Source organism: Varroa destructor, unplaced genomic scaffold (genome assembly GCF_002443255.2).
Source record: "Varroa destructor unplaced genomic scaffold, Vdes_3.0 BEIS01000003.1, whole genome shotgun sequence".
In the NCBI taxonomy this organism is placed as follows: Eukaryota; Metazoa; Arthropoda; class Arachnida; order Mesostigmata; family Varroidae; genus Varroa; species Varroa destructor.
Genome location: NW_019211456.1, coordinates 6,921,349 through 6,949,333, shown reverse-complemented (window position 1 = coordinate 6,949,333; position 27,985 = coordinate 6,921,349). Strand labels below are relative to the sequence as shown.

The 27,985-nt window shown below is 43.6% G+C and overlaps 1 protein-coding gene across 7 annotated transcripts in view; it reads right to left on the bottom strand.

Annotated features, from left to right (window-relative positions):
- LOC111246315 (SH3 domain-containing kinase-binding protein 1-like) overlaps nt 1-27,985 on the bottom strand; it is a 382,729-nt gene that overhangs the window by 164,115 nt on the left and 190,629 nt on the right. Inside the window, exon 1 of one of the 7 annotated variants that reach the window (XM_086984291.1) lies at nt 24,537-24,555. The exons of the other annotated variants lie outside the window; for them this stretch is intronic. The gene's annotated coding sequence lies outside the window, so the exon portion shown is untranslated. Of the gene's footprint in view, nt 1-24,536; nt 24,556-27,985 lie in introns of those variants that run through there. 7 annotated transcript variants of the gene reach the window in all.

The window sequence follows — 27,985 nt, the reverse complement described above, 5'->3', positions numbered from 1 at the left end:
TGAATATCTGCTACACGAGAATATTTCTTCTGTACAAGATGGAATCATACAGTACTCTTCTTTGTGCTTTTTATCCAAGCAGTACTGGAGAATGCATTAAAACTTATCTGGAAATAAGATAAGCACACGAATGAATTGATTATTACTTATACCTAACCTGATACGAGAGACGTCCACACAACGAGATTACACTTTTGGATTCTTAGTAGCTAATAGTAGATTGTGTCAACATTAAAACTTAATATTATCTAACAGCAATTTTGAGATAAAAGCTCAAATTGATGAGTGATTTTTAAATGAGCAAAATTTCCCGTCACCTGCTAATGAACCTCTCATGGCTCCCTGAAAGGTGGAAAAACTTAAGCAATGACGTTTAACGATCTCAGACGTCTCTAGATGTATCTAAGCATACTGGAGTCCAGCGCTGTTTTTGCTGAGTTATCTTGTTATTAGCTCTATTTGCTTCGTTGCTAGGTGAGGCGAAGGAGACCCTTTTAAGTCGTTATTCTGCAATCCTATATATAACCTTTTGATAGCAGTGTTGTAGTGATGTCAGTCCATCACCCACATCCAACTCAGCATTCAAGTTACCCACTGGCCACTGTTCTGCTCTACAGACGCCTTTGCGAGAAACAGCATGTTCAACGCTGTTATTAGGCAGACACGAGAGGGACGATCAGGCCAAGCCGTAGAGGAACACAACAAAGAAGGATATAAGAATATTAATTGCAGTTAGCGGCTCCTATGCACGGACAGGGGACGAGAGTCGGCAACGTAAGACCCTGAATTGCTGTGGAGCATAGTAAATCGATGTATTCAACTCAACACACGATATTATGAGCGCCAACATCCATACCTCTAATTAGACAGTCGAGCTCAGCATGCTCTTTCGGTAGCTTCTTGCCATCATGCAGGTCTCGACTGACGAGATCAGCTCAACGGTCCAGCAAGACGAGTTTCTAGCTCAGACTTGAATCCGTAAGAGCTAAGTATAGGAAAGCTTATGATGCTTTTGCCGTTGTTAAGGGCCTCTTATAAGCGACAAACGAGAAAAAATCGTTTAGATGTGTAGTCAGAAAAGAGAAAGGCAGGGGAGGGTAAAAAAAATTTTGACGAAAGTATGTTCCTTTGGTACATTCTTACCAAAGCGTAGAAAACAGCGCGATAAGGGACAGTGAGCGGTAGCACGAAGGAATACAAGATCGAACAGAGAAACAGGCAGAAATCCAAAGATGAAAGCGCCAGGTCCGCCCAGAGAATACGAAAGCGGTTCTGCCACGTTCGGTACAACCCAGGGAAGGTGTAGTTGAGAACTGGCAGGAAACGGTGGCAAAACACTGTTATTCTTTCACTGCAGATAAATTCGACATGGACCTTGTCGCTTGGACTTGGACTAAAAAACGCCGCTAGGGATACAGCATATAAAATAAATGGGGTTGAGATATGGAATATATCAGAAAGATGTCAGCATTTCGCTATCAGATATAATTCAGTGTGAGTTGAGGAAACTGGAATGAAGCAGCAACATTCAACATGAGTTCAGCAGTGTTTCTCGTGTCTCAACTACGTAGAGAGAACATCTCGGAAAGACGTTATTGCCAGCCGAACGGCTAGTATAGCTCTGCTGGCAAGACCAGCACTTGGCCCACCTAGCATTGTGTCATGGCGCAAAGGTCTGGTTGCGAAACGTGAATGCATGCAATATCAGGTGTCGCTTGAAATTCTACTAGCTGCCATCATTTGGATTGCGAACACACGGATTGGAATACGTAGATTATATTACGCTACGCTCGCGTCTAGGTCTTTTTACACGATGAAATGGCTGATTATCCAAGTTACCTGTCTAGGCAGCGAACGGGCGAAGTCTCTTCTCCAATTTTCACTTTACTCCCTTCATCAGCAATACAACGGCAGTGGGTGCTGCTGTTTTTAGTAGTGCAGCTAAACGAGAAAAGGCGCTCCACTCTCACTTAAGAGTATTTCTAAATGAAGAATGTCTTTCTGAGGATCTTTTCTCCACTCGCTTGCCACCCTCCGTTGGATGGACGCCGCCACTACCGCCTGCTTTGATCATCTGTTGGACTCCCCAAGTGTAGCTAGTGGCTTCGCTTCGTTCGTTTGGAAAGTTCTGCCGAAACGGGGCGCGACCACGAGGCTGTTAGACGAACATTTGTCATTGAAATTCTTCTTGCTGTCGTCAACCCCCTGGACACGCAATGGAAAAGACAGTGGTTGCTCTTTGGTGCAACAGTAGTTCACAGTCTACGTTCTCTCTGAGTTGGTCTGAGGGTGCCCAATCGAGGTCATTTGGTATCTGCACTTTCGCCGCTGGCCAAAAAACATTCACTTCTAGTTTGAAGTAACCTCAATTCGAGAAATGCATCTTCTGCTTTACAATAAAACAATATCTGATTCAAAAATATCGATCGAAATCTTAGAAACATTTTATGAGCTATTTTCAGAAAATTATTATGAGATACAAGTTTCACACCGACTACTAAACTTTAAACTGTTAATCATAGGTCCCGAAGTAGCCGTACTCCGAACTAGCAATGTTATTTCTTGTGTCATAATGTTGCAATTCAACTGTATTTACAACCGAAAGCCCATCTATCTATGCCAGTAAATTACGAAGATTAAGTAAAATCACATCGTTTACTATTGCTATACAGATGTTACTATGATTATGGAGAAGTAATTCAGGAACGTTTTAGTCAGAAATTGTATATAATACATGTTTCATTGATATTACATGTTATGTATTTCGCGTTTTATCATAAAAATAGGGTTATCCCAACGCAGAAAAAAAGTGGCGAATATGCTCCATCAGCCGACATGTTACCCCCTGTAAGAGTTTCGCCCCACTTCAAATACACATATCACCACCATATAAGCGAAATTAAACAACTCTTTGATACCTAAATAGCGTATAGATACCTCGTTTATATATCGTTATGATACGAACCCTTGGCTTCCTGGCACTGTCGCAAAAACCTGATACAGTCCTTTTACGTATCTTTGCAGCCGAGAAGTCTAAAAAAGCAAGAAGCCTTTCCAAAACGGAGGTAGATGGAAGGCGATGTGGATTTGCTAACCTTAGAGAGCGTGAACTAGACAGAGCAAGTGATGCCCTTTTCGTCTTCGCGTACTCACATTACCACCAAACCCACAAGGACTCCCGTTTAAGCCCAACATTGGTTCCCTTCCGTTGTGCTTCCTCTATCTGCCCACTTCTGTGCCTAGTGGTCACCACCTCAGACTGCAAACTTCACGATAGTCTGCCACTAGCCAGTAGCGATCGTCACTGGCACCTGAAGTTGAACCAAAGTCTCCACTTGCTACTTTCTCTGAGATGGGCCAACTCATCTCAACACTAACTACGACTGGCAACAAACGTTATCAAAATCCCCATTCCCTTACAGCCTTACCCCATCATGCCGAAGCCACATGCTACTAACACAATTGTGGCGGTGTCATCTGCTACCATTACCATACTCTCGTTCCACAACCCGCGCAACCCACTTTGTGAGAAGTCATGCAGGCGCACACGCACGCACGTACGCACACGCATATACGCACGGTAGACTACGACTACTACCAAAGCGTGATCACCGCTGCCACTACCACGCGGTGGGCGTCGCTACGCGCAGGCCTTCTTAAAGGCCCCGCTTATCCTTGGACATTCGCTACACAACTACACGCAATTCTATCGCAAATCTCTTCCTCCGTTCATTTTCGTCTGACGATAAGGCTTTCACTCTCCTCTCCTTTCCACGCACATCCACAGAGGCAGGATCAGTACAGCCGTGGTTATATCATTAAACCGCATTGCAGGTGAAGATCTTCGCTTTTCTTGGATTCACTTCTTAGCCAACCTTTGCTCTGAAAGGGATGAGACCTATTCGCGATGTGGAGATTGCCGTTCGCTGACCGTGGATACACTGGCGACATGGATGCGGTTTCAACCGATCTAACGAGCTAAGAAGTGAGAAAATAGAAGCGGGAGGCGGACCGGAATAAAACGCTAAAAAGGGAGGACCAAAGGGGTGTAAAGGAAAGAGCATATGTATTGTATAAAGATATCTCTTAAAATAGGCCAGACAATAGAACCACGGTTCTATACAGGTACATTGGCCATTACTAGCACTCGAAAAAGAGATTATCTATTGGTGCACGAGTGTCAGCGTAGCTTTTGCACTTCAGTCCTGTTTCTGTTTTAGATGAGTCTTCGCCGGTATGTATGCGAACATATGTAGATTTACATAAGCATATACATCTAACACAAACACATACGCAGACATATCGTGGATAAGCGAGATATCCGGTGGTATTGTCTCAAAACTTGCGTCCTGTGTATCCCCTAATATCTTGACGTGCGGTTTTCAGACACGTATCTTAGATTCGAATACATCGACTCGTAAAGGGGCCTGGACAGGATAAGAGAAAGGGTAGTAAAAAAATGCCACAAGAGATAACTGGATTAGCAGTGCCATACTATGGGGCTACCTGTGCTAATGCTGTAGCCAGGTTGCGCTACAGATGTCGAGGCTGACACGGGCATTAGAGCTGGCCGAGACGATTGATAATGAATCAAGAATAAAGTGGTATAAAAAGCAAAAACCTATTACACTGCCTACAGCTCATAAATGTAAGATAAAAAACATGATGGGTTGTAAGCAGAAGCACCAACAGCTTCAAAAAGTAGCAGGATGAAGATTGGGTCATCGCAGTAGAATAAAGTGCGCGACCGACAGACAGTTACTTGATGGCCTGTGTCATCCAGCGTCAGGCAACCCGGCTCGGACTGTCGAATCATCGGGAGAGCTCCATCAAAGGTCATTTCACCTCTACCGCCTTTGCGAAGAGAGAACCTCACCCGGCACTCAACAATAAATATACCTGGCCCTAATCAAAGGACCCAGATACAAATATATCTTTGTTTGTTCGATCCACTGTGTGACGAGCTGTCACACCGCGAGTTTTGGGTCTTCCCGCAGTGATTGGCCTCACTGCTAAATGCTAGATAACTTGGCACAAAACCTTTCGGGGGTAGCCAACATGTGGGATGTGACGACAAATGATGTGATGAACGCCTGGTCTAGAACAAACCCATACCTTTACGCTCATCTTCTTTTAGATAACTGCAAAAAGACAGATATGAACCATACTCGTAGCAGAAGGATGCAAATTATATACAAACGCTTTCATACATGACCAACTTGGAAAGTCGCCAGGAAAATCGCTCAGAATTGAAGCAGTCGCTATTTGCCTGCAGATGCAGGCACCGTAAAGCTTCCTTGTTTCGCATTATGAAAGACAATGGAAATTTGGTGCGGTTCGGGATTTCCATTCGTCCGTCTATCGTAGGTATTCGGATTTTTACCGTAAAAAACGTTATTACCATGCTGTTGGTCCTAAAGTTGAAAAAATAAGTGAACTTCTTATTTAAAAAGCTTTAGCATTGTCCGATCTATAACTTGTAGACACTAGAACATCCTCTAGTTACATACTATGTTCCCGAAAAAGTCGACTAACTTTTCATCTGTATAAAGTTTAGCCACGGTATTTTAGCGTACTCTCTTTCATAACCGGCATTGATGCCAGCGCTTTTGAAGCTTTTTAAGAACTGTATACTTGTGGTTTACATTATCATGCCTAACCTAGTTATCGGTGACTCGTTTAAGAGAACCGACGGCAGGACACGTTAAGGTACCTATGGCCCTCTTTAAAATACAGAAGCAATAGGAACCACACGTACCTAAATTTGGAGAATACTGAAGCTGAACCCGTTGCTTAAATTCTGTTTTCCCCGATTCAGCCCCTAGTTGAAATATAGGGATGAGGTCAAAAATTACCGGCGATTAACCATGCTATGTGCTATCGTGTTATCAATGAGATTTTTAAGAAACTAAAGATATTTTAAGTACTACTTCGTAATAGCAAATGTCCCTGATACCTATTGTAAGCATAAACTCAGAAAGGAATCTACTCAGCAATGCTACCGAAATAGCTTTCCTTCCAGTTTGACGCTGTTCTTTTATTTGCCCTTACTTAATGTTCAGCACAGACTAACTCCTGTTACGTCTATGGTGAAGGTGTATTTGATAAATGGTTTTCTGCCTATATGTACCAGTAGCAAAAATTATCTCCAGTTGCACCACAGGCCATCCCAATTATTCCGTACTCTGGTTCTGAAAAACCAATTTTTTTTTTCATTTTCAATGTATTGGTTACAATTTCATAACATGCTCTTCTCATAGTCCCCCTTAAATCGGTACGGAAGACATTGCTCATGCTGTGCTTCACTAAATCCGCGATCACGGCAACTCATCCTTTCACTGAATGTCTCCAAGTAAAGTCACCTCGTCTGTTGCCTTTAACCATTCAATCATTATTCGAAAAATAATTGCACTAATAACAAACGATTGCTTCAGTGACGAGCCCCTTGCCTGGTGTCATCACATATGTTTGATGGATTCCACAAGCTCTCCCACCTTCGAATAATCGAGAATCGAGCTTCAACAACCTCAGAGTACCAGGTAGTTGACAAATTGATATATGTACTGAATAAGCTTCGTTTGCTATTGGTCGCTAGTTTAAAAGTAGTTCAAAATACTTCGTAGTAGCTTTGCACAAACAAATAATTTGTCTATTAAGCAAACATTGGAAAAGAAATAGTTGTCATAGAGTCAAGTATATATATGAATACATGTTGCACACTTGTATTTCTCTATTCGTATTTCGCTCCTTTGTATGTCCTGCAAATTTTTAATATGGCCTAGAAGCAAAATGAGCCTATGGAATCTAGTTAAGCGGGAAACATGAACACTAGAGCCGCCCCAATCATGGTTACCATAAGGAAAGATCCCGCCACTCACTCACTCACGACCAATTTGCCCATTAACGGCTCGCCCGACCAAGAGCTATTTTTGTATGAGACGGGTAGTCTCCACTACGTTGGTTGGTGAAAGAAACAGACACAGCAGGTTGCTGGCGGCAAGATATAGCCGATACTTCGTCATAGAGTCTGTCTGTGCTGAGTATCGAAAAAGGAGAGACAGTGAAGTCTGTCATTCTCGAACGATAACTGCGGCGACTGCCTAACATGCCTAGTAGTTGTAAGGGTTGGTATTATCAAACCAACTGAAATAAGCTTCCGTTGAAACACCTAGCTCACCGACGACTGAATGACGGCGCTTCTGTTAGACAGTACGCGTTTGTATTTCCGCGTCTATCTGTGTGCTATGTGCTGCGGATTCAGCGCCAACCCGTGAACTTGCGATCTCCCGCGTCAGGCTTGCGGTTCGGGCTACGCGATAATATTCGTTATTACGGATTACCCCAGGACAGAGACAAAAGACTCAGAAGCCCCTGACACACATAACCCCTCTGGGATGCCCTTCCACCCCTCCCATCCTTCATAATGCTGCTGGTAATCCGAGACAATACGGGCCTTCTGCTTCGCTCTAAGATAGATTCAGCCCTAGAGCTAGTTGCCTTTTGCCAGAACTGCTGCGGATGGAGATAAACGCACTGTGCCCGAGCTAAGATACGTAGATGTGCAGAACAGCGGACGCAAGGACCGTATGGTTACGAGAGATCGGAAAGTCTATTTTGTTACTCAGCCAGCAATGTCAACGCAATTGGACTTTCACTCTGCATCGACAGCTTATAGAATTGGCAGATTTAATGAGACCACCAGCGAATATCATAGCAGCTTTTTAACTTGCAGTACGTCGTCAGCAACCGAACATTTAGTTCGCAGGTATCTAAAGATGCAGCGCATGGTTTACCTTAAGTAATAAGAGCTAAACAATGTTTTTAAATTATAGCAAGATTTAGTTAATCTGTAGATTTAAAAAATACATTTCCTAGACATATAAATCATAGAATTTCGGCAATAAGAGCATACGGTGTATAAGGAAACTTTTAATGGGGTGAAACGTTTACTTTTCTGCCTCCTCGAATCTGGAAGGAGTGGCGTCCTCTCATAACCAATTATAACAACCCGAGTTCACATTATGCAAACAGTTTCAATGAGAAAATGCCGTTAAAAGATCTATTGTGACCTTAGCGGGGTTCACCTATGATCTCGGATCAGAACTATCCAAGAGTAGACTCCAATCATCTCTATAGGAAGATATCCAGCGATGATTATTAGTCTCCAAAAAAAAAAAAAAAAAAAAAACACTTGTTAATCATTAGTCTTATAACATAGTTTCAAATGTTTAGAATACAAATATATATGAGCATTGCCCAACTGGTTGTCTGGTTATTCACTCTCGAAAAGTGTTAGCCCGCGAATTGGATTATATCAATTTCGAGCTACTTTGCTTAATAATATTACAAACATATTGACAATAACAAGGCTATAAACTCGTTGTGTAACAAGCTTTCGCTTGCTGTAAATCTACATAGACATACAAAGTGTTACTGTGCACACATAAACGCTGGTAGCAAGTTGTAGATGCTACAGGGGGCGTTCGGCGAATGCGACAGAGTTGGCAAAGAGGAAAAGGATACCGGGCAACGAATTTGTCGCTGCCCCCTCCTCGCCTGCACACTTCGAGCTGCTAGTGACAACAACTGACACGCCACGCCAATATAACAGCAATACTACCGAAACCAACAATAGCACAAGCGAGCAGGCAGTAGTAGGAAACCAGCATACGCAAATTTATTTGCCCAGCCAATAGTCTCTCATGTTTAGATACCTCCCAAGACCCTCACTCGTCCTACACTTTACGCCTTAAGCGCTCCCGCTGGGTCCGCCCTTCATCCCTCCGTTTGTATCCCTTCCTATTGATTCGGTTCTCACTGCCGGTGTTCCGGTCACCCAGTTTGCAGACGCAACTTCCTTCCACTAAGACTTCGTGCCCTACTTTCGATAGGACTCGCTACACGGGAACAGAGCTCGGCGACGACGTTCGCACGTGCATGCTGTTGCCTTTTTCTGAGACGTTCCTGCATTTCAGTATTTCTGTCTACATTAAGCACGTTACCCTTGTATGTTAACATCATTACGCCGTGTAACAACTTTGTATTGTACGGGATAGGCTATATAATGTGCCCTCCTTTTCCCTTCCCACCTACAGATATTTTTGCACTCAGCCACTACGTATATACAAACACAGCCACTTACAGACGTATGTTCAGACATGTAAATACATGCATGACTAGACTTTGCATATAGCTAACTGTACACGTGCATTTCCCTGAGCATCCTATCTGAAGTACACTGCTAGCAACACATATGAGACAGCAAGAATCCCGCGGTGACGTTGCCTGCTGCAGGCGATGGAAGTAAACTTCACAGAGTTCGTAAAGGCCATTTACTTCTAAGGCCTTAGACGATTTACATAGACGATGCAGTAAACAGCATAACTATTGAAATAATATTAATTAAATGGTTCTTACAAGATTATTCCCACAACGTCTTCAATGACTGTCGGTTTCATAGCGCTGTTGGCCTACGGACGTCGATCACCAAACGAAACGAATATGCAGTTATAGACAACTTAGCACCGAAGGACAGTCTCTTCGTTTACCATTTATCAAGCATCAAGAGCTACTTCGGGTAGAAGCGTATTGAGCTTCTGATGCCAAATTGAGGAACATATGAAGAGAAAACCCATCTCGAATAAGTTTACTCCAGCTGCGAAGCTTTTCGCTCGAATTTCCCTCTTCGGTTCGTGCATTTGCCTTCAAAAATATGCAATTTTGCAAAGTGCTATCAATTAGGCGAGGAATGTCAAACTTGTTTCAGTGCTGATACACGTTATCCAGACGATGAACCGATCGCGAATGCCATCCGCGTTGAGAACCTGACGTATAATCTCTTAAAAAATTGATTCTTGTTTATCGCATGTTTTATGATAGATTTTTTCATTTTAAGTAACACGTTACACTATCGTCGATCAAAATAGTGGCAGTTTTGTTGGGTTTTGTTGAAATTTGCACCCGACAAAACTGTAACAGCTATACATATGTGTATGCGTGCATCCCTGACCATATAAGTACATATATTAAACATATCATCAAATATAGACACTATATGTTTTCATGCACTTGTAGGCCAATATGTTCTCCGGTGGCTTTAATTGATGTTCAAGAAAAATACAAGTTATTTTGTTGCTTCGAGTGACATGCGCAAACAAAATATCAATACATATAAGTTACCTACGACCGCGGACACGCGTTGGGAAGTTCTTTGCCATTCGAAGTGAAAAATTGGCCTCTTACATAAAAATGCACCGTCACCGCGTAGCTGACTTGCCGAGAGCCGGCTACACATGGAGCGGTGATAGGATACTGTGGGAAGGGGCAAAATGGAAGACGGGAATAGAAAACCTGAAGGGGTAACGCGGTCGCCTGAAGGAGACATGTAACTAATTAGCGTTTGAGACCGGAAGCGAGGCTACACTAAGCGACGCCGCGACAAAGCAAAGAAGTCCATGAAAAATGGGGATCACAGCTGAACGGTGTGATCTTAGCAGCAGCATCAACAACAGACAGCAGCGACATTAGCAACAGGGGCACCAGCAACCACTACAGCTAGTACCATTGCTACGCTGGGGCCGCTTACTCAACGTGGTCAGAATGGAAGGAGCGTCTAGAGCGGTGTAACGCGGAGATAGGAGTCGAAAGCAACAAGAGAAAAGAGAAGCCCGACGAAAAAAGAAAGAGAAGGTCTTTGAAAAAATGCTGAGTGATTATTAACAAGCACCACCAAGATCCCTTGTAGGCCATGCAGCTACGCCGAGTTGCAACGACGGGTGCGCACGGGCGCATACAGACTTGCTATCAGAGGGACACGCGCATACTCGTACGGCGTACCACGAACGACTTCCAAGCTTGCCAATGCTTTAGTGTCTACCGGCGCCGTTACCGTCAGCGTTGTACTAACAGCTAAAGACTAGCGCAATACCCGACCGCATTCCCTGCCGCTTGCTGTGCACTAGCACACCATAGAAATAAAGTACATGTTGCGTGCAGACCATGACGGCAGGCGTTTAGACGACAGGAAGGGGAAGAGGGAAGTTCCAAGGCGGAAAAGGCAGGCAAGGCTGGTGCAATGTGCCTGTAGCAGCAGCAGCAGGTGGAGCAGCTGTGTTGCGATGCGAGCCTCACAAGCTGCTTGGGGAGCGTTAGTTGCAAAGAGTGTTATTTATTCACATCGTCTTGTTACCTCAGAGCGATGAAGGTAGTTGATTTTCCGGCAAATACCTTTTTAGGACGTGCAATTGATTTCTTAGTGAGGTGAGGCCTGTGTGCCACCACTAGAACACCGTGCCAATGGTACAGTAGCACTTGCGCTGCTACAGCTGCTGCTTCTACTACTAAGGCTGTTGCTTTTCAGCTAACCGCTCGCAGGCTTTCGACGCCTTGATTGACTAGCTAGTAAAGCCAGAAAGGAGCTGAAAAAGACAGGCAAGAACTCCATACGCCATACTGGCCCCCGATTCCTTTTACCCTTTTCGTCATGCCCTCAACACGGTTCCAATGATTTTACGATGCACTCACGCATTCTTCTTCTTCTCACGAGTCGAAAAGCAACAATCTGTGCAAAGAACTCGAAGGTTTTGCATTGCCTTACTGAATGTATTATCGAAATGCGTCAACAGACAACGACAATTGTACAACGTACTACTTCGCTGCTTCGTTAATAGATTTAGGGGACGCAATGAAGTGTTGCAAGGTGACATTTGCAGTATGTCTATATTAGAAGTGAAGTTGTCCCAGGTTACAGTGGTTTCTTGATGTACACAGTATACGGTTCTGTTCACCTCTCACAGAGTACCGGAGGTGTCGAAGCGTTAGTATGTTGAAACAAGGAAAAGACAAACTATGATTTCGCACTCAAGATGTACTTGTAATATTTAAAAATTTAAGTTCATTTTGTGACCGATCTAAGTCTCGTCAACTGTATACACATTAAGCAAATCTTCGGTAACAAGAATCATTATAATATCTGTCCCTTCGCAGATCTGGAACGGCGTTCGACTGCCATTCCGCAACAGACGATGCGGCACGATTATTATGCAACAATCTGTATCCGATACGATCGAGCGAGCGTGTCTTTGCGGAGAGAGTCTTGGGGATGCACATGCTATAAAACAAATGAATGCTCAAGACACGCAAGTATTCTCTATTGCCTTGTTAACGTAAAATGCTCACAGAGAAGGGAGAGAGAAAGAGTCTGTTGTCAACGGCGACAGCCTTAGACTCGACGCGCAGGACGGGCCAAATTAATTTCTCAGATCGGTTTGCTCTTCAGATTTGTCCCAGATTCCTTTCTGAGACTCCCTTGCCTGCGGGCCAGCTATGTTGGGATTTAGACCCACTAGGCTAGTAGTAGTTTCCTAACGTCCTTGATAATGTAGCCGGGACGACTACGACGACCCAAAAAGAAGATCGGCAATCGCTTGTCACATTGCTCGTTGTCTTCCAAGATTGGGGCATGGCCACGATACCTTCATTGTCACCGTCGATTTTACTGCTGCTTTTCTTCCGTCGCGTTGCCGTTCCTGTAGTTCCTCCTACATTTACACTACCGGGGTAATTTTCAACGATTTCCAGGAATCCTGGATCCTCTGAATTGCCCCCGTAACCGCCGTGTGAATGCGACCACTCGATTCACAACTGCGGATTGTTTTTGCGTTGCTCCGTCTATTGCTTTCCCCTGGTTGCACTATTATCTAGCGTTGCTTTGTGAATATTTCAAGAATTCATCGTTAAATGGCCAATACGCTTAAAACCACAAAAATATGTATCTTGGTATATCACAATATCATACACGTTTATTTGTTTCTTTATGCCACTGGTCATGTGCAGACGTGTATTTAAGCCACAGATAACATATTTTTTTCCCTACATTACTGTTGTGCGGCTGAGATACAGGACGCGCGCGAAAATGACGACTGTAATACCCTGGAAACTTAACGTAACTGAGAAAAAACAAACCCAGCTTTGCGAAACGTAAACGATATCCGCATACAATCAACAATGACGCCGAAAATAGTAATGATTGAAGAATTTTACTGTCTATAATGATTATGACTATAATTACCATTGTACTGAGGGTCAGCCATTTTAGCAAAATCGCGGCTTATTTGTGCATTTTTTTTAAATGCAAGACAAACCAAAAAACATAGCTGCGAAAAGGAATTTTTTTTTCTCGATCACCATTGGTAGAAGCAACAGATAGGCACTCTCTGTTATACTCGTAAAGCACTAGGACTTACTGTACGACCTGTCATCTTTTTGCTTGGCACAGTCAAAACATTGCAAGCCGGACCTAGTTACAAATTTAAGAGCCACAACTCTTCCTGACTTACGACACGTTACGACTAACGTTAAAATGTTTCATATCTCCCTTATTCCAAAGGGCAAGTTCTGGCTGTATATGTGGATCTAGGTGAATGAGAGTATTGTCCAAGGCTACAAAATTACTGACTGTTCAGAATGCAAAAATAAACCTTTCTTGTGCTTCCTCAGGGTTGTTTCAACAGGCGTACCGCCACAAGGACAATGAGACTCAGTGGGACACAGCGGCATCGCTGGGTAACCAATACAATCCTTTAGCTTGTAAAATACGCCAATGCAGCATTTCGTAAAGGACCTCTCGTTTCGTACCGCCTTTCTGGCTGTCTGCAGCAGCCCATCAAACAGCGTAAGGGCAGCATCGGGTTTACGAAAAGCAGTAGTGGCATGAAGCAGCCAGGCTAAAGGCTCTTATTCCTAAAGTAGCACGGCCGTCAACCCTGATTCCATTTTGTACTCTTTTAAATATCCATTTATCTCTTACGGACAAGCACACAGGCCAAAAGCTTTTGACGCCTTCGCCAGCCTCGGCTTACACTTCCATAAAATCCCATCCGGTCACTTTAGTTCACCAAACAGGGCAGCCTGGTCCCCATCCGAATCTAAGCATTTTCCTTTAGCCTGCTTTCCTATAAACTCGTATTTTTCGTCGACAGCGACGCACCACAGGCTAGTACGTACTCGAAGTGAGACAAGCTAAAACACGCCGTGGCGCTCCCCAGCGCGCGGTATGCCCCTTCTGTCCTCAGCTCCCCGCACCCGCCTTCCTACCCGACAAGGTGTAAAACCCTTAAAACGCTTCGCAGCCTTACCTACTTCACAAGCTTACAGCGTAGTGGCGACACTTGTACTTTTACATGCACCATTCATGTGTCCGCGGGGTACTCTCTGTTGCTTGGACTAGGCTTTGCTATGCAAACGGCTAAGGTGAAAACGGCACGCCATCACACCGTAACAACTGCTGCTGTTACGACTCGTCGATCAAATCATTTTTGCCTCTATGTAGTGCTATAGAACTCGTTGTACCTACATGTATGTATTATTTGAAACTACGGGAGCGGGTGTTCTGAGTTTGACTGAGACACTAACAAACCGGCGATACGCCCAGTAGCGTACAGTAAATATATAGCCGGGCTGTATCTCTTGCTAAAGTTGCCGTTTGAAAAGGTGGCTGAATGGCGCATGGACAATGATTCATGGGAACTGGAACGGAGGCCAAGTCGCGCTAGTTTGAATGGTGCTTGAAGTAGTTAGTAGTAACTCCAGCACAGAGGTATGGAGCGGCATTTTATCAAGGCTTCAGTGCTGTATGGTAGTGTCGACTGCAGCCGTAACTGCAGCAGTCTATGTTTTTTCCGCATGCATTTTTCCATTGCTCTTCCGTCGACTCTTATTCGCTCACCTCACTCTCTATCTGTGCCCCCTTCCCCATTGCGTAAATGCTTGCCACCATCCAACGTCGTCCAAGCCGACAGTTTGCCTGCCGTGTCTTTCTCGTTTGTTGGTGAGCGGGCGCCACCCCAGGACGGCTTTCTTACTTGTTCCTCGAAGTCGACTCAGAAGGATCGTTGCTATTGTCGCTGTCGACTCCACCACAACTGGTGCAATCCAACTGTATTTCTTCGTTGAGTTTAATGACCCAGACAAAACACTTTCAACCACTCTTTCGAAAATCTCATGTCAAGATTTCTTCCTCCGCCGATTTTCTTCGAGCAATCTTGGGCATAAGGAAGACTTCTGTGCACCAAATGCCGCCATATAAGAGGAAAGCTTGCAGCTACTACTACAATTGTGCAAAACTCTCTCGAGATGCGATAACGACCGAAACGAAAACATGTTTGCTATGTATACAAGGCACTTGAGCACTGTCTATATATATATATATATATATATATATATATATATATATTTATACATACATACATACATTTGCATGCAAACAATTAAATAATCATGTATTAAGCCATCAGAAAATATATTTACTTAGCACAGACACCTTCAAACGGTTGAGGTGGTGTGCCGGTAGAAAATAATGAGTATATAATGCAAAATGCGTAGTTTTTAGCTATGCGGTACGCGAGTCAACATTGTCATATTGAGACTTGTTAGAACCGTGTTCAAAACGATCTCCTGCTGTTTTTATCTGAGGATAATTTAGTAGCAATTAACATTGGTTAAATTTATTGGTTTTACTGAGATAGTACTTGTCTGAGTTTTATGATACATGACGTGCACCTGAGGTCTTCGCAAATAATACGTAGTATCGCGCGCTTACACGTCGAATGCCTTCACGAATACCTTGATTGAAGCAGAGGAGTAACTATAAATGCGCTTGTGATAGGCAGTGATTTACTTTGAAGTTCGCACTTCTCTCTGTCTATCGTGAACTTTCCATTCTGCTGTGTTGAAACCTGCTCCTGTTCCTTCGTTAATCACTAACATATTTACGACGCGGTACACTGTCGATTCGGGTTGACCCAAGAAGCGTATAATTTTGGTTGGGTTCTTTCAGCTCATACGAATTGGATAATAACCGACCTTTCGCTCAAATTTCGCAAACGACGTACTGTTGTTCTGCTAGCCTGTAGTTTTTCCATAGAACGAACTGGCTTTCGTCTGGTGTCAGGAGTAACATACGCATGCATGCCCGTTATGACAACTAGCCCTCGAAAATTTGATCTAGACGAGGTTCTGTACCCTGTATATATTTTACTCCCATCAAAAATACCAATTTTTCAGAACAAGAAATAGAAATTTACTGGTACGATACAACTGGCCTATGTGACTTAACTCTGTTTACTTTGTTTGCAAGGCTAATGACTTTAATGTCCTTCCCAAAGGTTTAAGCTTCTCGAAGACTCAGTTGTATATATCTAAGTCATTTACTGTTTTCAAAAATAGATTTTTGTGTGATTTCGCCAGTGTGTGCATTACTCCGGCATACGCATACACATTTCTGTGTCTCAGAAGGTATTAGCTAAATGTTGCACATTTTTTACAATTCTTTAAGCACTCACAATGAAATGGCGTCGTTGTGTTAAATAAAAGTTAAAATAACTTTTATGTAGTGAACTTAACTTTCTCGTATCTACTTTTATGTATAGTGGTTATTTCTGACTGCTATACGCTTCAACTTTAACGGTCCGATTTTTTCCTACTTTGACCGCTGATTATTACGTTCTAACTAAATGCTTTGGTTAAAGAGCGGCCCGATAAATTTTGCCACTCACGTAATAATTTTCTCTGGTTTCTATCGCCAAAACCACTTAGTGCGCATTGATAGCTATTGGATAAATTGCATCTGTTCAATCCGAGCTGATGATTCTCCCTAGTTATGATACATGATGTCTGGCAAATTCACTACAACGAAAAACGGCTCCAGCGTCAGTGCAGTAAAAAACTTCCTCGTCAACATTTTCCTTCGCCCTTTCTAAATTTCCTTCCCCGTACAACTGTGCCGACTCAATTGAGCGTTGTGTTTTACGCGGTAGAATGTAAAAAAAAGAACGCTGCGACGGGTGCATCGCTTTCGCTTGAGCATCGCTTTCGTCTGAGCATCGTTTTCGTTCAAAGACAGATTTCTGACGTATCCACCAGCAGTCCTCCAGATTTATACTAAGCAACAAATAGCCCAGAGCTCAAACAGCTCCGTATTTCCGCATGTGCATTGTGTTTCGTGGTTCGTTCGCTGGCTTACTGCATAGACGTACGAAGGGGCCTTCCTCCTTTCCTGGCTGTCCAGTATTTGCAGGGCCCCATTTAGCTAAGTGCCGACGGCTAGATGCAAGCAGGTGGCGCCATCAACCCTATATTAATGCAAGGATATCCTACGGCACGATGTGTTTCAGCTCAGTCCGATTTGCTTGTAGATGCCGGAAGAAAATTCCACCTCAATGGCAAGTAAAGCGACCTGCAGACAAAGCATTATATGGATAACCTAGCTTTCCTAATTCTTTTTCCAGCTTCAGATCATATAGTCGACTTGAATGACAGCTAATATAGCAGCGGCCGATTGCTAGGTGCTGTCAACTGCTAAAAGCACCATAGCTCTGAAACAAACTGACCTCAAAACAGGCATAAATTACGAATTTATGGCAAGGTAGAAAAGAAGGTTATATGATTTATACTTCTGCAATTCTCATATTGGCTGGGTATCAGTGTAAGCCGTAGGTGAATAGTCCAAGTATCGCGAGGTACGGTGATAGCAAATAACTTGAGGATAGCAGTTTAACTCAAAGTTGGATTCACTGAGCGGCCAAATATTTCAGCAGATGTATTAAATTTATCCCTAAAAGTTACACAGAATACTTACGGAATGGGGACAACCTGGACGATCCATACGGCCGTTCAAAATGGCGTTGTCTGTTATGCTTTTGTTTCGCACTCCTGTATATAGAATTGATTCAAATTACAATTTTCCGTCCAAAGAATATTACGGAAATTGAATTGATTTAAGCATTTCTAGAAAACGCTCTAAACCATCGGTCTTGAAATTCAATAGTTGGGTGTTTAATTAAGTGATATGTAGAAATATGTTTTGAAACGCGTAGTCTGCAATAAAATGAAGAAGACCACCAGACCCTACCAGTGGTCTTAAAATTATTTTTCAATTTACTTCAAATCTTCACATAGGTTTCTCGAATGGGTTGTGTAAGTGTTCTAGCCCACGATGCGTATAATAGATTTGCGGCAGTCAGAGAAAATTGCATGTCTTTCCTAGCCTAACTTTAACCCAGATCCCATATAGCAATAATTGGAGGTAATAAGACGCGCATTGCACCGCTCACTAGAAATTCTCTCCTGTAATTTCCCATCGTGTAACTCAGCTTGACTCCAGCCGAAGTTGTCTCGTTAACGACCCTCTAAAATAATAATGAATACTTTAAATCTTGAACCCTATACGACTCGACAATTTACTGCCCACCCAAAGCTCCCAGCGGTACTGTGAGGAAATACCATCATTCCTTACACTGTATTGTATAACGATTCTGTTGTCCACTTTAGTGTAAAATCGCAAACATGCACGACGGCACTTTCTCACGCACTGGTGCTTAGATGTGTGCCTAAACTAAGAAAAGTTAATGGACTATGCCCAGTAGACATGAAAGAAGTGCTTTTGCGGTTCAATGTATTCTAGGCACTTGATGCGACAGGCGTGCGCGCCACTAAGCACGACTGCAATTGCCAATAACCTTGGGACGTGCATAGCTGCTATTTCTCAAGAGGTAGTTATGCGCGATTGAAGTAGACTTCTTCATAAATCGAATTAAACTGTTTGCGAGTCTTCAAGCACGCTTCTCGTCATTTACGAACAGGTGCTTACATCTATATACTACATTTCTAATATCTTTGTAACCCTAACCAAAATTATTATAAATTTTCTATAAAGCTTCTATGCCGAATGGATCGACCAACTAGGATAGCACCATTGACTGAGCCATGCATTAGAGAACGTCCCGAGGAAAAAGAAAGAGACCTTATAAATGATTCCTGAGGCCCTCATGACCTTTGATCGTCGTTAGATCTCCCTGTCTGTCTATGTATGAATGTACGACTATGCGGGTATCTGCGGCTTCTATCGCGGGGATGCATGCGGAAACAACCACGACTATCCGTCGTTCCGTCCGTTCTCCACGCTTCCTCATGAATACTAACCCAATCGGGAATCTCACTGCAGCAAGATTTGCTTCGTCTTCGTCGGCGCTATCGGCTTTTCGGCTGTTCTTCCGCCGCAGTCGACGTCGTCGTTCTCGTCGTCGATCTCGTCCTTCTTTACTTGAGCTCGCCCAGCATGATCTTCGCCGTGCGTGAGGAGTTTTGAATTGCCCGGTGCACTACGATCCCAGTCATCGTCACCCCCTAGCCAGTCTTCTTGCTGTTTAACACTGCCTTCCAAACCCGCTTTGCAAACCAGCCGCCGATATCATCAGGTCTCCTCTCCTGGCAGTTCTTTTCCCATCACACCCGTCTTCCGCACCTAAACATCCAAGAGCCCTTGATTCCTCCAAGCAGACGAAACGAGCCACTTTCCTTGCTTTGTAAAGACTGTAACACGCGTACGAGGCGCGGTGACTATGTCTTAGCCTCCATCGTTACCATCCAATGCGATGTCGGCGACAGCGACACGAACGTTTTTCCGCCGCTATAGCGGGGGCTTCAACCTCCTGACGAACACCCTTTGAGTTGCGGGGGCAATAGCGATGTCGGTGTAGTAGTAGCGGAAAAACCCGTCGTTGTGCCAAGACAATACGACGCGAAAGCTAGCTAACGCTTCTGTTTTTCTCCGTTATTCAGCAGAAATGCCAGCAGAAAGCAAGGCAGACAGACCATCGCTTTTCGTGCGCACGTGTTGTTGTGACAAGTTGTAGCAAACGGAGAGACGAGATCGGAGATGAAAACAAGAACGAGAAGACCACAAAAAATAGGCTAGGAGCATGGGTCTACGAGTGAGAGCAATGAGAAATGGAGAAAAATTATACGTACTGAAAAAAAGCGGAACCAAAAACAAAGAAACGCCATAGCGGAACCTCCGCTTTGCTCTGAAGCAATAGCAGCGCATGAAGCACGCCACACAATAGAAGGAAGACAGAACGCCCGATCCGACTGTAGGATCGCTAGAGGCAGGCCTGCGAATGCTTGCGACCTAATCAAAAGAGCGTAAGAAACATTGAGTGCGAAGATAGCTACGTGATGATGAACTGGCGATACGTTGTCGATATCACGACCATACCTAATAAATAGTGAACATTACTGAATAAGGCTCTGCTGCTTCAAATAATCATCCCAATTTCAGTTTCTACCTATGCTCAACAAACCTATGCAGCCCCCACCACTTACCAAAAGATTCCTTTCTCCTAGGGAAATCATTGGATATGATTTTGCATCCATATATGTATGCATGGGGTGGTTGCAGAAAGCCTGCGTTAGATGCTGCAATTCATTGGACGCCACTGCTACTTACTCCTATCCTGTTCCCACTCGTCGTCCCAGCTCATTTCTTCCCCTTCGTGTAACACACACTAACTCTCACCTTTGGCGTCCCTATTTACTCCGTCCCCATTCCTTGCCGATGGATATTTACGGCCGGGCAATAACTAGAGGCTCATGGTAGCGGATTCGCCAGCAGCAGTGGTCCTGCTCATCCAACTGTCCGCTAGCGATCTTAAAAGCACTTGGTGCCGCTATTGAAGGGAATATCATGCAGAATTGACTCGAGCAATAGGGCCCGCGACAGTATGAATGGCTCCAGGCTCGCCTGGTAGACGACAATCGATGGAACAACAACAACAACAGTCGCACGAACGACGAATAGTGCAGCACAACATGAGATAAAAAGCAGAACGAAGAGAGGAATCGATGTCCATGTCCTTCGTTTGCTCCCAGGTCAAGATTATCTTTGCTAGTTGGCGTTTGAAAGTTGCCTCTATATACATACAAGTGTTTGCGTCTCTTCCATACTGAAATTAGTAAAACATCTGGCCTAAACGCTTGTTCCTTTCTCGCAGTATTTTCCTTAGTAAGCTTGCACTCGAATTTCAATATAAACCGTATACGTCTTCAGGTTGTTTATCACCAAATCGTTTAATGAAACCGGCCACTATGTCTATATGATATGTATGTGTGTAGGTCTTATAAGTATGCTAGGTTTATCTAAAAAGAGAGGAACGTTCGTTCAGAAAATATTCCCTATATCTTTAGATAAGCCATACCCTCTATCAATATAGTAATAAGTATCTACTGGGCGATTACGAGGTAAATATGATATAATTATGAACGTAAACTGGCCGCAAAACGCTAATGTGCTATTTCCATTTGAGTTTATATTTGTGCTAGAATACTAACCGACAGGACTTTTAAGATAAATGAACATTTTAAAAACGTTTAAGCTTAATTTGCCAATTTATGATAATAGACAGCATGTACAGGAACAATGTTTGCGAGTTTCACCTTTGAATGGCTGACTTTATATTTATGGGCCAACAATTTAGAGATGTAATCGACTGCAATTGATTTACTCACGGAGGGTAATTCGAAGCATTATGATGTATAAATAGGAAGCCATCAGTATTATGTGTATCTAAGATGGTGATCTAATGGTGAAAAATTTGGCATTTGCCACGGTCCTAATACGAATTAGTCATGTCCACGAGCCGACCATATTTCTGGACGCACATACCATTTCGAGTCAGAAATTGAACAATCAACCCATGTATATTCTCATCTGGCCAAACGTTATTCACTCCTGCCAGTAATTAACTCGGTAATTATAACCATTTTTCAAATGTCCTTCTGGGATAACCACTAAATACAGGGATGCGCATGGTTTATAACATGGTCAAGCAATTAACAATAAAAGGTTGGCCACAAAAGCCCACATTGTTTATGAGCTGATTGACCTGGCTTCCTTTCAGGACAGCGAAAACAACTGCTATCAGTCAACGGCTATGCGAGGAGCATGAGCCCGCAGACGTCCATGGCAAGGGCTCTCTGTGTGAGCGGTTCCCTGTGAAAGACTAAGTCTGTCCACTTCGCAGCAGTTTTGCAGTGGGGTATACAAAATGGGCAACAACGCCGTCATCGCATACGTAGCAGCACAGAGTGGCAACAGTCTCCGCTGTACCGGACGGCTATTCTGGGTAAAACTAAGAAGCAGGAAAAGAATCAAAGGTGGCTGAGCTTAGCGGGAGAATCGATCCAGAGGTCGGTCGAACCGTTAGTAGATGGTATCTGCGTTTCGATTCCGTTGAGAGGTCCGACTCACCGGTGCTTCCATTCATTGCTAGAGAAAAAAAGGGAGTACGAGGGGCTTGGACATTATGAGAGTTATGGAAAAGAAGCCAGCGACAATGTCTGAAGATTGGTGAACGTTGTTCCCGTTGACTATGAATGAGAATGAAGGAACACGAATGGCCCAACAATTACACTGATAGCGGATAAAAAGACGAGGAAAAATCGGCAAAAAGGTTTTGTCCCAATTTTTCTTTGTCATTTTTCTCGTCCGATCACCCCCCTCCCCTTTCCCCCACCCGTCCTTGTTTATTCTTGGGTCTGGATGGCACACAGAGAGCATAAGCGAGCTCTGTCGCATTCGTTTCTCCTTCACGTTTTCGCTAAGACGACCCTTGTCTGCGGTCAATGGCGAACAGTGGACGAGAGCCGCCCAGATATATTTGTCCGCCGCGATGGTGCTGCTGCGACGCGGCTGGCTCTCGACGCGGGTACTCGAGGATAATAGGAAGCAGAACGCGAACGGGGGGAGCGGAACACTGAGAGGAGTGAGGACGACGGAAGTGATCTAGAGGGGAACAACAACATCGTCAGTCGGAATCAGCAACAGCAACAGCAACAACAACAACAACAACAAGAGCAACTGCGACTAATGTGAGCGTAATGAAGTGCCAAGATCAGGATGACAAGATGTTGAGCCAACCGTAGGACGCGAACGGGGAGTTCTAGAGTGGAGCGCGTGTAAAAATTACATTTTCCTTCGTTACCCAACTATATACGTTCAGCTGTGCTGTACCCTATTTTTGTAAACATCGCCATGTTATTCCATGTGACCACAAACAATTAGCTAGCCTCCTTACAGACACAAATGGAACTATATAGTTGTGACGTTAAACTATGATAAGCTTTAAAATATGATAAGAATATTACAAAATTAGGTTAAGCACTATAGCATCTTTAAAATCGTTAGGTAGTTGTTTATCGGCTTCGCGGTGAGCTGGTGCAACTAGAAATATCGTTAAGGGTGCAAAAGAGGCATGTAAATCAGCACAATATAAACATTTTGAATGGGAAGAGCTGGCTTGGTCGCTAAACCGCTTTTTAAAACATGAATGTTTCCAAACGTTAGGTAACGTTTCTATTTATGACGACTAAACTATTGATAGTCAGCTCAAGCGATTTCAGTTGGGTAGGATGAAGTATGGCGCTTATCGAGGTGTGTATACGCATATGTGGAAAGAAGGCATGAGCCTTCGTAATTGGGATTTCGTGTGTGCATAGAGCCCAACTGACAGACAAACTGGTCCATAGTAGACCAACAGTTGACGACGCAGCGAGAACGGCTAAAGAGCCAATGCTCTTCGTCAGAATGCACGCGCTCCCATGAGAAGAACGACGAGATAGGGGAGGCCCAGAAGCAGGGACAGGAAGACCGTGCGATAGAATAATTTATACAGCACATTGCCTCCGTGCGGCCCAAATGCACTGCCAACAACTTATTGCTAACAGTACCCTGTACATGGACTTTATAAACGTCAGCTGGACGCTCCTCGACCCCCAGTAGATAAGCGATTCAGCCGCGCCCACGTCCAGCGTAACTAACCGTGCTTTACTGTAACGGCTGACGACCGCAACGAAGCTTCTTCCAAACATTGCAATCGGCTTCTAGATTGAAGCGGTACACCAGTCGTTATAGCAGCAGTAGCAGTTTCCTATTCTCGTTGTTATGGGAAATCTCGTACTTCTACTAGCGTGTCGGGCATCATCCCCCTTACTTTTTCTCGCCTGCTGCATCCACGTTCGCTTCTCTCGTTCTATTAATTAATGACGACTCAAATCTGCATTAGAACCAACACGCGTTGCATAGTGCGGCTGCGTTTTCCTAAAGCCTAAAAGAATCAGCTTAAACGTGTATGTATCCACACCGTGCGCGTAACATACACGAATAGCACGGAATAGCGAGCATGCAAATGAAGTGCGTTCTAAGGAGCGGCATTGCTTCGTTGAACATTAGCGGAAAAATTGAAAGCGACGATGTCATAATGTTGTCAATGAAACGGCGACGTCAACAGCAGCATGAGCAGTAGCTGCGTGTGGCTAGTGGTTATTTCTTGGCAACCCTCAAGTGAACGGTAGAATCTTCTACTGTAACAGACAATATTGTCCAGTGTATTGAAGTGGCTTCGATAATATCAGTAATTACGAATTATAGGCAAAGTACCTATGACTGATATCTATCATTCAAGGTCACTACTAGAGTACGTCTACCATAAAGGTCGTGAGCATGCACCATTTAATCAATCAATCAATCAATCATCTTGATTTGCTTGTAGTGCGTCTGAAAATGTCCATTTAGCGAGAGCGCTAACTTCAGTACGTTGCCGTCTGAAGCAGTAAGAGTTTCGTCCGAATGGAATATATATTCAGATAAAATTATCCTGAAGCTTAGATTTAATTTGCTATTACAATACGGTATAAGCGCTAACCTCATTTATGTCGAGCGATTGACCTCTATAACATCGAATGATGACTCACCTGCAAAATCAAAGTAAAGTACGTATTAATAATTCACTGGGTATCACGATTAGGTTATTTAGGGCCAGTAACGAGAGAGCTCTAGATACCAAGCTGTCATGAGGTCTTCGAATGGTCCTCTATGTACATAGTCTACATTGTCTATAGTACATATGCCCCCGCCTAATTTTTAGCTTATAAAGTATGCCTATTCTATTAAACCTCAAGCAATAATTAATAAATGGGTAGACTAAACGATAGATATAGGAAGTGGTAGCTTCAGCTTTTCCGTGGCCCTACCCAGTCAAATGTAAAATTTAACAAACACAAAATTATATTTTCTTTACAAAACGTTCCATTATACCCCTTGCCTACTTGCTGCGAAAAATGCTGAACGAAAAAAACTAGCCATATAAAGTGTGCAAGATACTATTTTTTCAAGCTATTACGACTGTATTTTAGGTGTAGCCTATCCCCTTGCTCCAAGTCCCAGAAGAGTAGAATCGAAAACCAACTCGGTTTCTTTCGGATTTTGTATTCTGCATTAATGCACATACGAGAATACTGAGAATAATGTAGAAATCAATAATTCTCTTGCTGCCACCTCACTCGTGCTCTACTCAACTCAAATCTGCACAAACTACAGTAAACGTCAACCTCGATCCGACTACCTGTCTGGAGTTGTGTGCCGTTCTAGTTATCGTAATCCGTTTTTAGACGGAGCTCTGTATTGCAAAGGTGCTTACGAACGTAATATCTTTATGAAACTAATGTGAAAGTACAGGACAAAGCTTTGTCCCACATGAAGTTTGTTAGTTATGGTAATAATTATCCTTTATGCTTTCTGTCACTCACAAGTATGGTTCCACAATATTAAATTTTTGTAAGCGCTTCCTACAACGCTCTCTCTCCCCCCTGTCCGTCCCCGTTTCTTTCCTTTTGTATATATAGTCCGGGAATTCCCAAGGTAATAGGTATTGAAGGATGGCGATTCTTGCAAACGGCCATTCTTATTTAGCTAGAGCGGCAAATTTGGGCAGGATGGGTGACAGGACAGACGGTTATGACCCGAAGGTCGTCTGTGAAGTACAGTATGGTCAGCAACACAGCGATCCGCAGTCATCGCAGCACCACGATGGCCTTTTATCTGTCATATTTTTCCCACTTTTTTCGTGGTTTTGATTTTTGTGGCTTCAAAGTCTGCTTGCATTTTATAACAGAGACAAAGAATGTCCTTACTTACAGGAACAGGACATAGTGAGTACTATTGGTATGACATGCTGTGCTTGTTTTCGAAACCAAAGTAATATCTAAAAAAAAAAACTGATCGTGAAAACCTACAGCTTAACATTGAAATATAACGCTTACATGCGCTCATCATTGTTTTCGATTATTTCATTTGGAAATATTTTTACTCAAGGCTGAACCCCATGTCGCGTACCATTTGCAATTACCCATAATAGCAAGCTACTCCATTTAGTGTTTATATCCTGTGCCAGAGACCTTGACAACCCCCGCGGTACGTGGATTGTGAATGGGGTCATAAAAAAAAATGACGATCATTGTGTAAATCATTTGCCTGTCGAACATTGCTGAGTCAATATTGCTGCTCGCTGGAGCTTAAGGCTCCTTCTTACTGATAGGCCAAAGCCCTATCTGCCCGGAGCGTGCGTTGCATCAAAATGTAGCAGCAACACGATAGGCTACTCAATCATGCTTTCCCTGTCCTCTGTGTCCGATCAATTAAAGCGTATTAAAACTCTGAACGTGTGGTTGACGATGACCACGAGCTTGCGGCGGCACACCCGAGAGATGAGGGCGCTTGCGGAAGCTAGGGTCGATTTTTGATGAAGCTATGAAAGCTTTGCACGGAAGCCTCACCGCTGCGAGCTATCATCAACGAAAGAGAAATACAAATCAACATCCAAGGATAGCTACAAGGGAGGAGAGAAGTGCGGGGAGACGAAGAGTACAGAGCCGGGGGCACAGGATAGGTATCAAGATCAAAGAAATCGGTGCCCAAACTTAACTATCTCAGCCACCTTTCCCCGTCACCCACTAGTCAGAAAGCCATCTCATATAGGCAGCTAGATCTTGTCTACATACACCCATGTGCCCCCACTTTTCCCCACATAGACACGAACAGACACAGCGAGTGCTATGTCACTGCTAGCTTCCTGTACCTGGATAGGTACGTACCGCAAGTCGAAGTCGGTTCGTCGCCGCCTTCATCCCTAATAAGTGTACGAGACGGGATCATCGGTACAGGGCATGGAAGAGTAGAAGGGCGACTTCTCTGCCTCTGAGGAGTGGAAAACTCCTGCCACTATGAGGATCTGTACACTTCATAGCAGTTTTAAATTTTCAGCATAGTTGAGAGGTTATTCGATCAAAAGTCAATGGCTCGAGGGTCGACCGGCGGGACACCGGTGGTGTAAGGGCCGGTTACCCCAACGGCGGCCCTACGAACTAAACGCGACTGTGAAGCTCGTTTTTGCGATGGCCGAAACTCCCGGACAGTCAGGTCGGCCTACGCTCTTCTTTCGTGAAGGCCTCTTTTTCGAGTGGTAACCCCTTATTCTACTATTGCTATTAATACAGAGGCTTGTCGTTAAGAGTCAAGCCGCGTCGCCAAAATGGTTCAGCCTGAGGAAAGCACTTCTTCCAACGACCAACGTGAGAGAAGAAAGCACTCGTCTTCAGAGCTCGCTAAATCTTTCCGTCCCGAACGACCTTTACAATGACGGCTTTTCCATTAAGATTCTACTGTGTAGCTAAAAGCGATGAAGGGATTTCAGATACACATCTATTGGCCAATGTATAGTGCTACAATTCTGATAAGAATCGGAACCACATAGATTGGCAGACATAGATGTACTAAGAATTCGGCAAAAAGTTCTAAGTTGACCAATACAGATACGAATGGTCAGTACAGATTCAATAACACAAGGTATTGGAAAAATAATAACCTCCTTAAGCCCAGGGCATAAACGTCGTTTGCAGTCTTGCTCGAAAAGTTTCTTTGCAATTCTAAAATGGTCTCTGCAGCTCACCCAAGCAACGCCACATTATCTGATAGTCCAGCTTAAAACGTCTGGACGCAGCAAATAATAGAGTAGCTGTCAAGTTACTGTATACTTGCTTCCTAAAATTAAACTGTTAAAATAAGAGTGAATTTCAGTGATCTATGTTGCCATCTTTATTTAATCCCGGTTAATATTTTAACATATTGATGATGATACATGATGTGCGACCTCTAAATCCTAACAAGGGATACCAATGTTCGAATTCAACAAAGTCGATATATTTTAATGATATAACATAGAACAGGGACAAATAAATACATTGATTAATTAAACAAGAAAAATAAGATCAGACAAATGATGAACGGTTCAGCGTAAGATTCACCTAAATGCGTCCT